This window comes from Penaeus chinensis, chromosome 12 (genome assembly GCF_019202785.1).
Source record: "Penaeus chinensis breed Huanghai No. 1 chromosome 12, ASM1920278v2, whole genome shotgun sequence".
In the NCBI taxonomy this organism is placed as follows: Eukaryota; Metazoa; Arthropoda; class Malacostraca; order Decapoda; family Penaeidae; genus Penaeus; species Penaeus chinensis.
In genome coordinates, this window is record NC_061830.1 from 10382142 (window position 1) to 10394641 (window position 12500).

Genomic DNA, 12500 nt, shown 5'->3' on the forward strand with positions numbered 1-12500 from the left:
TCCTATTACGTAGAGCGCACATACGGACACAGCAAACCTTTCTTTTGTGTTTTTTCCTCGTAAATTCTTAAAGATAATGTTATCTCATTACGTATAAGGCTTTATAACGAAACACTAAGCCCTTGTTTAATTCGCTCTGTTTGTCATGCTCTTCTCCTTCCATTTTGAATAATAAAGTCATCCCATGATATACATTGCGTCTATCGAAATACCAAACCTTTCTTTCATTCTTTTCTTTTTCTTTTTTTTTTCTTTTCCTCTTTTTTAACTTAAAATCTTCAAGTTCTCGGGATACTTAAGGTCGATTATGCGCATAAAAGATTTGTTCTTGCCTAATCTTCACAGCGGGCAATATACCAGAAAATTTATGCAATATCCAAAGCTATATTAAGATATGTAAAATAGTTTAGAATTTTCTCGTGCTTCTCGTAAAAAAAGTTTAGGCGCAGCGTGCATTGTGTGTATGTATCGGGTACAATTTGCATTTTCTTAGCATCTCCCTTGCACTATTGCCTGCAGCCTGTTCGGTTCATGTTAAGAACTTATTGCGAGTGGGTAACTTTTACTTCGTTCATTATTATGTAATCTCGTTTTCATGAGTTTCCTTTTTTCCTTCTCTCGCTCTTTGACATGTTATCATTTTTTTTTTAACATTTTGATGTGGTGGGTAATTTATACTGAGGTTTTTCTTGAACAAACAAATATAAAACAGCAGTAGCAACGGCAACAACAACAATAACAGCAACACCAACAACATCAATAACAACAACAACAACAACAACAATGATGATAATAATAATAATAATAATAATAATAATAATAATAATAATAATAATAATAATAACAATACTACTACTATTAATGATAATTATGATAATAATAATAACATTAATAACAATACTACTACAAGTAATGATAATAATGATAATAATAATAATAATGATAATAATAATCATAATAATGATAACGATAAATATAGAACGGGTTGATGGCACACACACACGCACACAAACACACACACACACACACACACACACACACAAACACAGACACACCACACACACACACACATCTTATCTCTTCCTCCCTTCCTTTCCTTCATCACCTCTCCCTTCCCTACTTTATCTCTTCCTTCCCTCCCTTCTCTCTCCCATCCCCCACCTCCTCCCCCGTGTCATATTCCCTCTTCCTCCCTCGCCTTTGCCTCCTCAGTCTCTCCTTCCCCTCCCTTTCCACTCTCTCCTACTCCCCCCCTCCCCCTTTCTCTCCCTTCCTCTCTCTCTCTCCCTCCCTTTCCCCCTTTCATTATCCCCTCTCTTTCTTACCCCATCCCCAACCTCTCCCTGCTTCTCCCTCCCTCCCCTCTCCCCTCCCCTCCCCCCTTCCTTCCTACCCATCCCCATCTCTCCTCTCCCCCCACCTCTTCCCTCCCTTCCCTCTCCCCTCTCTCCCTCTGCCCTCCCCTCCCCTCCTTCCTTCCTACCCACCCCCTCCCCTCAACTCTCTCTCTCCCTCCCTCCCCCCCCCCTTCTCTCCCCCTTCTCTCCCTCCTCCCCCTTTCAATTAAATAAGCTCATCTTTCTCCTCCCCCTCCCCTCCCCCCACGCCACCCCCCTCTCCCCCCCCGCCACCCCCCTCCCCCCCCCGCCCACCCCCTCCCCCCCCCCCCCCCGCCACCCCCTCCCCCTCCCCCATACACCGTAGCATGAATACGATAACAGGCTTTCAAAGGATACATTTCACGGTTGATTAATCAGAGTCAGTCATGCCATCATGCGCTCCGTCATGCAGAACAGAACATCTCTATCCCATTGTGATGACATGATAGCAATTGCATCTGTCATAGATAATTTGTCATCCGAGAAAACCTTCCAGTTGATTATTCTCTTTTGCAAGGTTGCATTGCAAGAGGGATGAGGGAGGAAAGGAGAGGGAGAAGGATAACAACAATATCAAAAACAATATTAGTGATAATTAAATGAAATAATGATAATGTAGAATAAAACAATAATAATGAATAAAATGATAATGATAATAAGAATAACAATAGTAATAATAGTGAAATAACCGTAGTAATGATAGTGTTAATAATAACAATAATAGTAACTATGATAATACTGATACTAATATTAACGATAACTATGATAATGGTGACATTAGCAATAATGAAAATAAGCATAGTAATAATCATAATGATAGTAATGATAATAATAACAATCATAGTAATGATAATGATAATAATGATAATAATAATAATAATGATAATGATGATAATGATAATAATGATAATAATAATAATAACAATAATAATAATAATAACAACAATAATAATAATAAAAATAATAATAATAAATAATGACGATAATAATGATAATAACAATAATAAAAATAATACTGATAATAGTTATAATTACAAAAATATTGATAGTAATGATGATAATAATGATTAAAATAATGATAATAATCATAATGGCAATTACTACCACCTACCAGTAACGAGAATCATAATGATGATGATGATAACAATTAACAGATAAACGGTTATGTAAGCCGATAGCCAGAGAGAGAGAGAAAGAGAAAGAGAAAAAGAGAAATAGCCGGATAGATAGATAGACAGATAGATAGATAGATAGATAGATAGATATATATATATATAGAAAGATAGATAGATATAGAGAGAAAGAAATAGAAAGAGAAAAAGACAGATAGATAGATAAATATATATAGAGAGAAAGAAAGAGAAAGAAAAATATATATAGATAGATAGAGAGAGAGAGAGAGAAAGAGAGAGAGAGAGAGTGAGAGTGAGAGATAGAGAGAAAGAGAGAGAGAGTGAGAGAGAGAGAATAACAAAGAGAAAATAATAGATAGTAGACAGAAAGATAGAGAGAACGATAGATAGATAGATATACAGATATATAGATAGAAAGAGAGAGAGAGAGAGAGAGAGAGAGAGAGAGAGAGAGAGAGAGAGAGAGAGAGAGAGAGAGAGCGAGAGAGAGAGAGAGAGAGAAACAATACTGGGATAGAAAGTTACTGATCAAACCAGTTATGCGCATACAATCACACATACACACACGCAAGCACGCACACACACACACACACACACACACACACACACACACACACACACACACAAACACACACACACACACACACACACACACACACTTGCACACGCACACGCACACGCACACGCACACACACAAACACTCACACACATGCACACACACACACACATACACATTTTCATTCGCGTACAGATACCTACCCCCCCCCCCCCCCACTTACAAAACAAAATATTTGTATAATCTTATCGCCTTCGCAGTAGCAATGCGAACCAGTACATAAGAACAAATTAAAGAAATCTGAGAATAAGGCAATTCATGAATAATAACTGAATGAATAAATATACAAAATAATAGAGAAATAGGTAGATATGAATGAATAAATAGAGTTATGAATAAATGGATAGATAGATATCTAGATCAATCGATAGATAGATATATAATAGATAGATAAATGGAAATGACTAAATGGATAGATATGAATGAAAGGGATAGATATATACATAAATAAGTAGAAAATAAAATAAATAAATATACTAAGAAAGAGATAAGCAAACAAATAAACAAATTAATTAATTAATATATAAGTAAATAAACGAACTCATAAAACAAGAAAGATACAAATAAAGGAAGAAATTAACCAATAAATGTACGAACAGATAAATAAAGGAATAAAAGTAAAAAAAAAAAAACGATAAATAGATCGACAAAAAAGTCAAAGAAAAAAAAACTTTTAGTTCACGCTGTCGAAGAAAGTGTGAGAGATATACTATTATCACCCGAAGAATAGGACGTAATAAGGATGAATTTCCCTCGTCTGTGAACGTGTTAGAGAGAGCATGAGAAAGTGTCAAGAAGTTTTTGGTCTATGGAGTTTTTTTTCTTTTTTTTTTGGGGGGGGGGGGGGGGGGGGAGACTGTAATCCCGGATCTGGAAAATGTATTGGAAAATGTATGAGAATTCAGTGACATGTCTGTCTGGATATATTTTTGTTATTTAGATTATGCTACAATTTATTCATCGTGGGAGCATGAAGATGGTCAGTTGTCTCTGTGTAATTTTTTGTATTTGTTTTTCATTTTCTTTTTTTATCTCTCTCATCTCCCTCTTTTTCTCCCTTCTAGTATCTCCTCTCTCTCTTTCTTTCTCTCTCTCTCTCTCTCTCTCTCTCTCTCTCTCTCTCTCTCTCTCTCTCTCTCTCTCTCTCTCTCTCTCTCTCTCTCTCTCTCTCTCTCTCTCTCTCTCTCTCTCTCTCTCTCTCTCTCTTTCCTTCTATGTTTCTCTTTCTCTCCTCCTCTCTCTTTTTCACTCTGTAATCCTCGCCTCTCTCTCTCCTTCTCCTTCCAGGACCGTACATTTAATATATATACATTGATGAACAAGTGTGTTTTATCCGCGTTTCTTGGTGTCGGGTGTATGTGTGTGCTTGTGTTTATGCGTCTCTCTTTCTCTCTCTCTCTCTCTCTCTTTCTCTCTCTCTCTCTCTCTCTCTCTCTCTCTCTCTCTCTCTCTCTCTCTCTCTCTCTCTCTCTCTCTCTCTCTCTCTCTCTCTCTCTCTCTCTCTCTCTCTCTCTCTCTCTCTCTCTCTCTCTCTCTCTCTCTCCCTATCTATCTATCTTTTTTTTTCTCTCTCTCTCTCTGTTACTTCCTTTCTTTCTGTTTTCTTCCCTTTTCGTGCCCCCCCCCACCTCTCTCTTTCATTTATACAGTCTCTAACTTTCTCTTACAAACACTTTCTTTTTATCTTTCTCTCTATCATTTCCCTTCTCTCTGCCTGCCTGCATACCCCCCCCCCCTCTTCCTCTCCCTCCCATCTTCCCTTCCTCTTCTCTCTCTCTCTCTCCTTCTATTCTCCTCTTTCCCTCTCTTTATCCATCTCTCTCTCTCTCTCTCTCTCTCTCTCTCTCTCTCTCTCTCTCTCTCCCTCTCTTTCTCTCTTTTCCTCTCTTTATCCATCTCTCTCTCTCTCTCTCTCTCTCTCTCTCTCTCTCTCTCTCTCTCTCTCTCTCTCTCTCTCTCTTTCTCCCTCTCTTTCTCTCTTTCCCTCTCTTTATCCACATCTCTCTCTCTCTCTCTACTTTATTGAAAAACAATTACATCATATTTGGTTATAATCATTAGACATGTTACAGTCAAAACAACTTTTTACAGACTAAAGGAATTTATTTTTAGTGACTCCTTTCTTAAAGTCTAACTTTCTCGCTCTTTCTCTCCTTTTCCTTCCATTCCCCTCCTTCCCTCTCTTTATTCATCTCTCTCTCTCTGTCTCTCTACTTCCATTCTCCTCTCTCTCTCTTCCTCTTTCTCTCTCTCTCTCTCTTTCTCTCTCTCTCTCTCTCCTTCTCTCTCTCTCTCTCTCTCCACTTCCATTCTCCTCCCTCCCTCTTTTTATCCAATCCCTCTCTCTTCCTCTTTTTCCGGTTACTTCTCGCCCGGGTCAATATATCGATCAAATCACCTTGAACTCACAGTCTCCTCCTCGGCTGGCAACACCTGTGAATCTTGTTTTATTTTGCATTTTCTTTGTTGTTTTTTTGTTTTGTTTTCTTCACTTTTCCTCTGTTTTTCTGGTCGTTTTATTATTTTGTTTCTTGTTTCTTCTTTCTGTGTGCTTTTTTTATTTTTAGATTTTCGTTTTGTTTCCTGTTTCTGTTTTCTGTGTTTATGTTTTTTTTTCTTTTCTTTTTTATGTGTCTTGTTTTGCTTTGTTTTTTTTTTTCAATCTTTTTCTCCCTTCCACCCGGTATTATTGTCATTCCCCCCCCATTTTTCATATTTGGATTTGGTCTTTTTTCCACATTCATTTCGTATTTTTTTCTTTACTTTGTCGTTTTGTTTCGCTTTTTCATTTTCTTCGAATTGGTCGTGTTCTTCCTCCTTCTGTTATGTCTCTCTCTCTCTCTCTCTCTCTCTCTCTCTCTCTCTCTCTCGCGGGCATTTAAGAATAACTGTTTGGAAAACTATAGCTTCCAAAATGGCGCCTGTTTACGGCCAATAGCACCCACGCCGCGTCTCCCTCAGGCGATTCGATACTAACGGTCCTGCCGGAATACCAAGATGACCACAACTCCTGACCCAACGTGACCCAGTCAGTACAGGCCTCGTCATCACTTCACCTAGACCTCCTGCCTAGGGCTTGAGTATTTATCGCCGTGTGGTGTACTCTTTGCCATACCACTCTGTCACTACTACCCACCAGTCCCCGTAGGAGTCTCATTACACAAAATAGAGCCTCTTACATTCCCCATCCCTGAGTCTAGCCGCCGTGTTGATCGGACGTGTTTTTTTTGCCTCATCTTCGCCTCAGCCAAACAACTCAGCAACCCATCTCGTGGTCGTGCAACGTCAAAGGGTAAGCAAGGGCCAGCAAGGGAGGTTAACTGGAGCTTCCTTGTGGAGCTGGTGTGAGGTCTTATCCCCAGAGTGAAAGGGGACCCTTAGCCCAGGTTATCGAGCTCCCTTCCTAGGGTTATAGGACCTCCTCCCAAGGAAATGGGACCCCCGGTATCATGGGTCATAGCTGCCCCCTACCCCCTGCCGAAAATGATTCCTACACTAGCCTGGAGAATAGTTGCTCCCCACCCAGGTAACGGGTATATCAACCCTAACAGTGAAGACAGCGCAGACACATTCATGTGATTTGTTGCCACGAAAAAGCATGGGCTAGATTGCTTAACTGTGGCAAGAAAAAAGAAAGAAAGAAAAAACTCTTTGGATCTGAATTAATCGAAAAGATCCGTGATATGATAACTACTACGCTAGACAAGGGATATTTAAAATGATAAACATCACTGTGCACACCATTGTAGACCTTTGTGTTAATAATGAAAGCCTGATGTTCCCAACGACAACTCACATCCCTTCTACTGTCTGGACGTCACAGAAAAAACGAAAAAAAAACGAAAACAAAGACAAAAACAAAAAGACAGGTATTTCTACGTTTTTTGCAATACAAAGAAACACACCACGAACCTTCCATCAATAGCGACAGTTCGACAGTAAATAAAATAAAAGTGATCTGTTGATAGCAAACAAAACGAGTCAGAAGCAGGAATGCGCAAAATAAGTGAATCCCCCTCCACACCCTCCCTGCTTGCACACGTGACCAGCGACCTTCCCCGCTCCCTTCCCCTCCTGTCTCCCCTCCCTTACCCTCCTGTCTCCCCTCCCTTCCCCTCCTGTCTCCCCTCCCTTACCCTCCTATCTCCCCTCACTTCCCCTCCTGTCTCCCCTCCCTTCCCCTCCTATCTCCCCTCCCTTCCCCTCCTGTCTCCCCTCCCTTCCCCTCCTGTCTCCCCTCCCTTCCCTTCTTTCTCCTCTCTATTCCCCTCCCTTCCCTTCCTCTCTCCCCACCGGCTGCGAGCGACCAGCCTTGCCCCCTTGCTGACTCGCCTCAAACAACCCACCAGCTGATAAGAAAATAATCGAGACATCTACCTAAGTAACACCTTGACGAAGCTTCAAAAAGCAAAGCAAAACAAAACAAAACAAGAAGAAAAACAACCAGGTCCCTCTCCTCATTACCCCTCCCCTTCCCCCTCCAGCTACAGGAGTGCTAACGGCTGTAGAAATTATCGCTAATTTTCGCTAATTATTTTCACGAATTAGCGAAAAGGGCGTTTTCTTGTTATTCCTTTCGTTGTTTTATCTACAGTTTGTTTAGTATGAATCCTGTATTAATCGACCTTTCTATCTATAATTCATTCCATCAGGCTATCCCTCTTTGCCCATCTACTGTATTTATCAAACTGTCACTCTACCCTGTCATTCGTGTCATTCTTGTTTTGTTTATTCATTCATTCCGCCGCCTTTATTTTCAATTTACCATTTATCCTTTTATTTATTTGTACTTTTAAAAATTAATCCCGTCATCTCTTATGTAAAATTTATTATTCAAATGTACAATAACTGACAAAAGTTTTGTAAAATATGAATAAATGCGATTCATTTCACCATTTTGAAAAGTTTTCCATTCTTATCTATATCCCTTTCCAAAATACAGGATATTGCGTGTGTATGTGTGCGTGTGGTACGTGCGTCCGTATATCTGTGTTTATATGTTACTTATAAGTATTCGCGCGCGCTTGTCTGAATATGTCTATGCACGTATATACACACACATCTCCGCGTGCGTGCGTGCATATTCATAACACATACGATCCCCTCCCATCCTTTGACCGAAGTTCAAGCATTCACTATCTTGGGAGACTTCACTGACATTCAAATATAACAGACGAGTGGAAATGCAAGCACTATGACGGGGAACCTTCCAGAACACTCGCCTTTAAGTCGAGCTAAAAAGCAAACAAGAAAATATCTCATTGCAGTTACTCTTTTCCAGTGGGGGCAACGCTGTCTGAACCAGCCCAGCTTTTAAGTTATATTTCATGCTAACTGAAGCATAGTCTGTACGTGAAATATCGTTATTTATTTATTTATTTATGATTATTATTGTATATCTTATTTAGTTTAATGGTTGCTGGGGGTGGACATGCAAACATGCATACGCATACACACACACACACACACGCACACACACACGCACGCACGCACGCACACACGCACACACGCACGTACGCACACACACACACACATACACACACAAACACAAACACACACACACACACACACACACACACACACACACACACACACACACACACACACACACACACACACACACACACACACACACACACACACACACACACACACGCACGCAAACAAACACACACACACATTCATGAACCCAAACAGCCAAACGCAAACACAACCTTGAACCCAAACACATCCACACGGACATCCACACACAGCCTTTCATACCTGAGCGCCGGCCACAGGAGTATGAAGAGAAGCGAATGCTGTAAAACTCTTCCACGGAGGCCAGTATCAAGCTAGACCTTATTGTTCCTCGAGTATTAGCAAAGGCCTGTGTTTGTTTTCCTCTCGAGTCTCCGGCATCAAGCTCTGTCACGCTCTTTCCAACAAGGAGTCATTTTGTCTGTCATTTTCGCTCGGGTTGCAGTTGGGAATGTCGAAATTGGAAAGCTCGGGAGGCGTGTGTTTATCTTTTATTTTGATTTGTTGTCTTTTTTCTGATACTTTTTTTTTTTTTCGATATGATACTGATGATACTAAGAGCGAAGTTATTATGTTAGAAAGTGATAACGGTGAGAATAATGATAATGATACTACTACTACTACTAGTAAATCTTCTAATACGATATAAGTATTAACTCTACTATCATACTATTCTTACTACTACTACTACTACTTCTACTATTACTACTACTACAACCACCGACAATAAGAATTAACGACAATACTACAACTACTAATAACAATAATAACTATGGCAACAGCAATCATCAGTGGCAACAGAAACACAAAAAACTACCATCATTATCATCATCATCATCTCACAATATACAAAAGAGAAAGAAAGGAAAGAAAAGAAAAAAGAAGGAAAGAAAAAAAGAAAAAAATAGAAAGAAGGGAAGAACAAGAACAAGATGAAGAAAGAAAGGCAGAAGCAGAAAGAAAGAAGGAAAAAAAGAAAAAGAAAGAAAGAAAAAAGAAAGAAAGAAAGAAAGAAAAAGAAAGAAAGAAAGAAAAAGAAAGAAAGAAAGAAAAAGAAGAAGCAGAAGAAGAAAGAAAGAAAGAAAAGAAAAAAGAAAAAAAAGAAAGAAAGAAAGAAAGAAAAAGAAAGAAAGAAAAACAAAAGAAGAAGAAGAAGCAGAAAGAAAGAAAGAAAAGAAAGAAAGGAAGAAAGAAGCAACAGGAGTCGGCGATGACCCAAAACTTCCCCGTGTGAAAGGAAGGGGCCCGTGTAATGGACTCGTATCCTCGGAGTGTAAACATTGACGTAGTGCTAAAAGATACCCCCAAATCCCTGTAGTATCGAACCGAGGGACAGATGCACATATATTTCACAAATAATGGCGACAGGAAGGACTTGGGTAAAAATGATACATTTCCTGGTCGTAAGGTAAAAGGGGAGAATATATTTTCTGTTCGTAAGGTAAAAAGGGAGAATATATTTTCTGTTCGTAAGGTAAAAGGGAAGAATATATTTTCTGTTCGTAAGGGAAAAGGGAAGAACGTATTTTCTGTTCGTAATGTAAAAGGAGAGAATATATTTTCTGTTCGTAAGGTAAAAGGGGAGAATATATTTTCTGTTCGTAAGGTAAAAGGGGAGAATATATTTTCTGTTGGTAAAGTAAAAGGGAAGATTATATTTTCTGTTCATAAGGTAAAAGGGAAGAATATATTTTCTGTTCGTAAAGTAAAAGGGGAAAATATTTACTGTTCGTAAGGTAAGATGGGGGTAAACTTCCTGTATATAAGGTAAATAGAGGTAGATAATAAATAAAGTAATAAAATAAAAATGGTAGATATATTTCCTATTCGTAAGGCAAAAGGGGAGGTTATATTATATATTCTTAAGGTAAATGAGGCTATACTTCCTGTCCGTGGAAGGGTAGGGTATACTTTCCCTCTGCAAGGTAAAGAAGAAAGACTAATTTCCTGTTCGTAAGATAAAAGGTCAAAGTTCCTGTTCGTAGTGTTAAAAGAGGTTGGAAAGGGAAGGTATAAAAGGGAGGATATACTCTTCCTGTATGTGAAGCAAAGGCAGATAATGGCAAAAAAGGAACATATATTTTCTGTTCGTAGGATAAAAGAAGTTAAATCCTCCTGTTCGTAAAGTAAAAGGGATGATGTATTTTTGTTTCGTAAGGTAAAAAAGAGAAAGAGAGAGGGAGGAGGAAGGTATTTTTTTATCTCTGTAGGTCAAAGTAAAAAGATAATTTTCCTGTTCATGTTTTAGAACAGTATTGCTCGTACCTTATTCTGAGCACTGTTAATTTTTAAAAAAAGGTACTAATAAGATTCTAAACAAGAGAATTGAACAAATATTTTTACTGAACATTACTTTTACTGAATGACATTTTCAATGCATGATTTTTCATACTGATTGATATTTTCACTGAAGAATAATTATACAAGATTACTGACACGTTATCTCACACGAGTAACAGATATAATGTGATGTGATGTTACAGATATCAGTCAAATATCATCAATTTCCATATTACAGACACGCGAGAGAGAGTATATGCTTGTGAACATAATCGATGTAAATGCATTAGGTAATTATTTCCTCCAATAATAGTAAAACACGGGAAGGAGATATATCTGTCTGTCCCTCAATCTTTATGTTTGTTTATCTATCTGTCTATCTAGCTCTCTCGTTCTCTCTCTCTCTCTCTCACTATGATTATGTATGTATATATATGTATTATATATATATAATACATATATATATATATATATATATATATATATAAATATATATATATATGTGTGTGTGTGTGTGTGTGTGTGTGTGTGTGTGTGTGTGTGTGTATGTGTGTGTGTGGGTGTGTGTGTGTGTGTGTGTGTGCGTGTGAGTGTATTTGATACGGAATATACTATATTTCATATTGAATCATCATGCAAAATATATAACACTAATCAGAATAACTGATCGCGGAATGCAGATTATGTTTGCATATTGAATGATTCATCATGCAGTTGGATAGCACGATTCATAATAGATAATCCTTCAGAATGTTACACGCTTGCATAATCAGTTATTCATCGTGCGACTTAAACACACAATTCCCAATAATTCACTATACAAGATGAAATACAAAATTTCTTAATGGATAATCATGCAAATTTAATAATAAATTGATGGTAGTTGAATATGTCATGATTCATTTTCATCCTCAATGGAAAATAGAGCATTTATGCATGATAATTCACCATGCAAAATGTCATGAAAAATTCACCTGAAATGCATTTTCTTGTTCTTTTTTTTTCTTTTCTTTTATGTTATATACCATTTTGAAAGATTATTCTATGAATATATTTATAAGTATAAATATATTCACCGAATAAAATATATAGCTAAATAATCATTATAAGTACATAAAAGAATATAAATAATAAGAAACGAAATGCCTAAAAATAGTTCATGAAGACAAAGAAAATTGAAACAAAAGAATAGACATAAACAGACCAAACAACAAAAGAGAGAGAGAGAGAGAGAGAAAAAAAAAATGAAGATCAATCTTGTATGCAAGAAAATGTCAGAACATAACAGACCGCCCACACTTCCCTTAGAGTGCATCCTCCATTAACCACAAAGCCGAAAATAGACCTTAATTGCATGTAAATGAGTAGAGGCATTCCTAATGGACTCTCATGACATACAAATAATCTTTCATATAATGTCCTTAATGTATGTCCGATTTAGGGGCATGCGTAGATAGATAGGTAGATAGATAGATAGGTAGACAACTAGATAGTTAGATAGATAGATAGACAGATAAGTAGATAGATAGAGAGAGAGATGAATAGATAGATAGATAGGTAGATCCACAAATA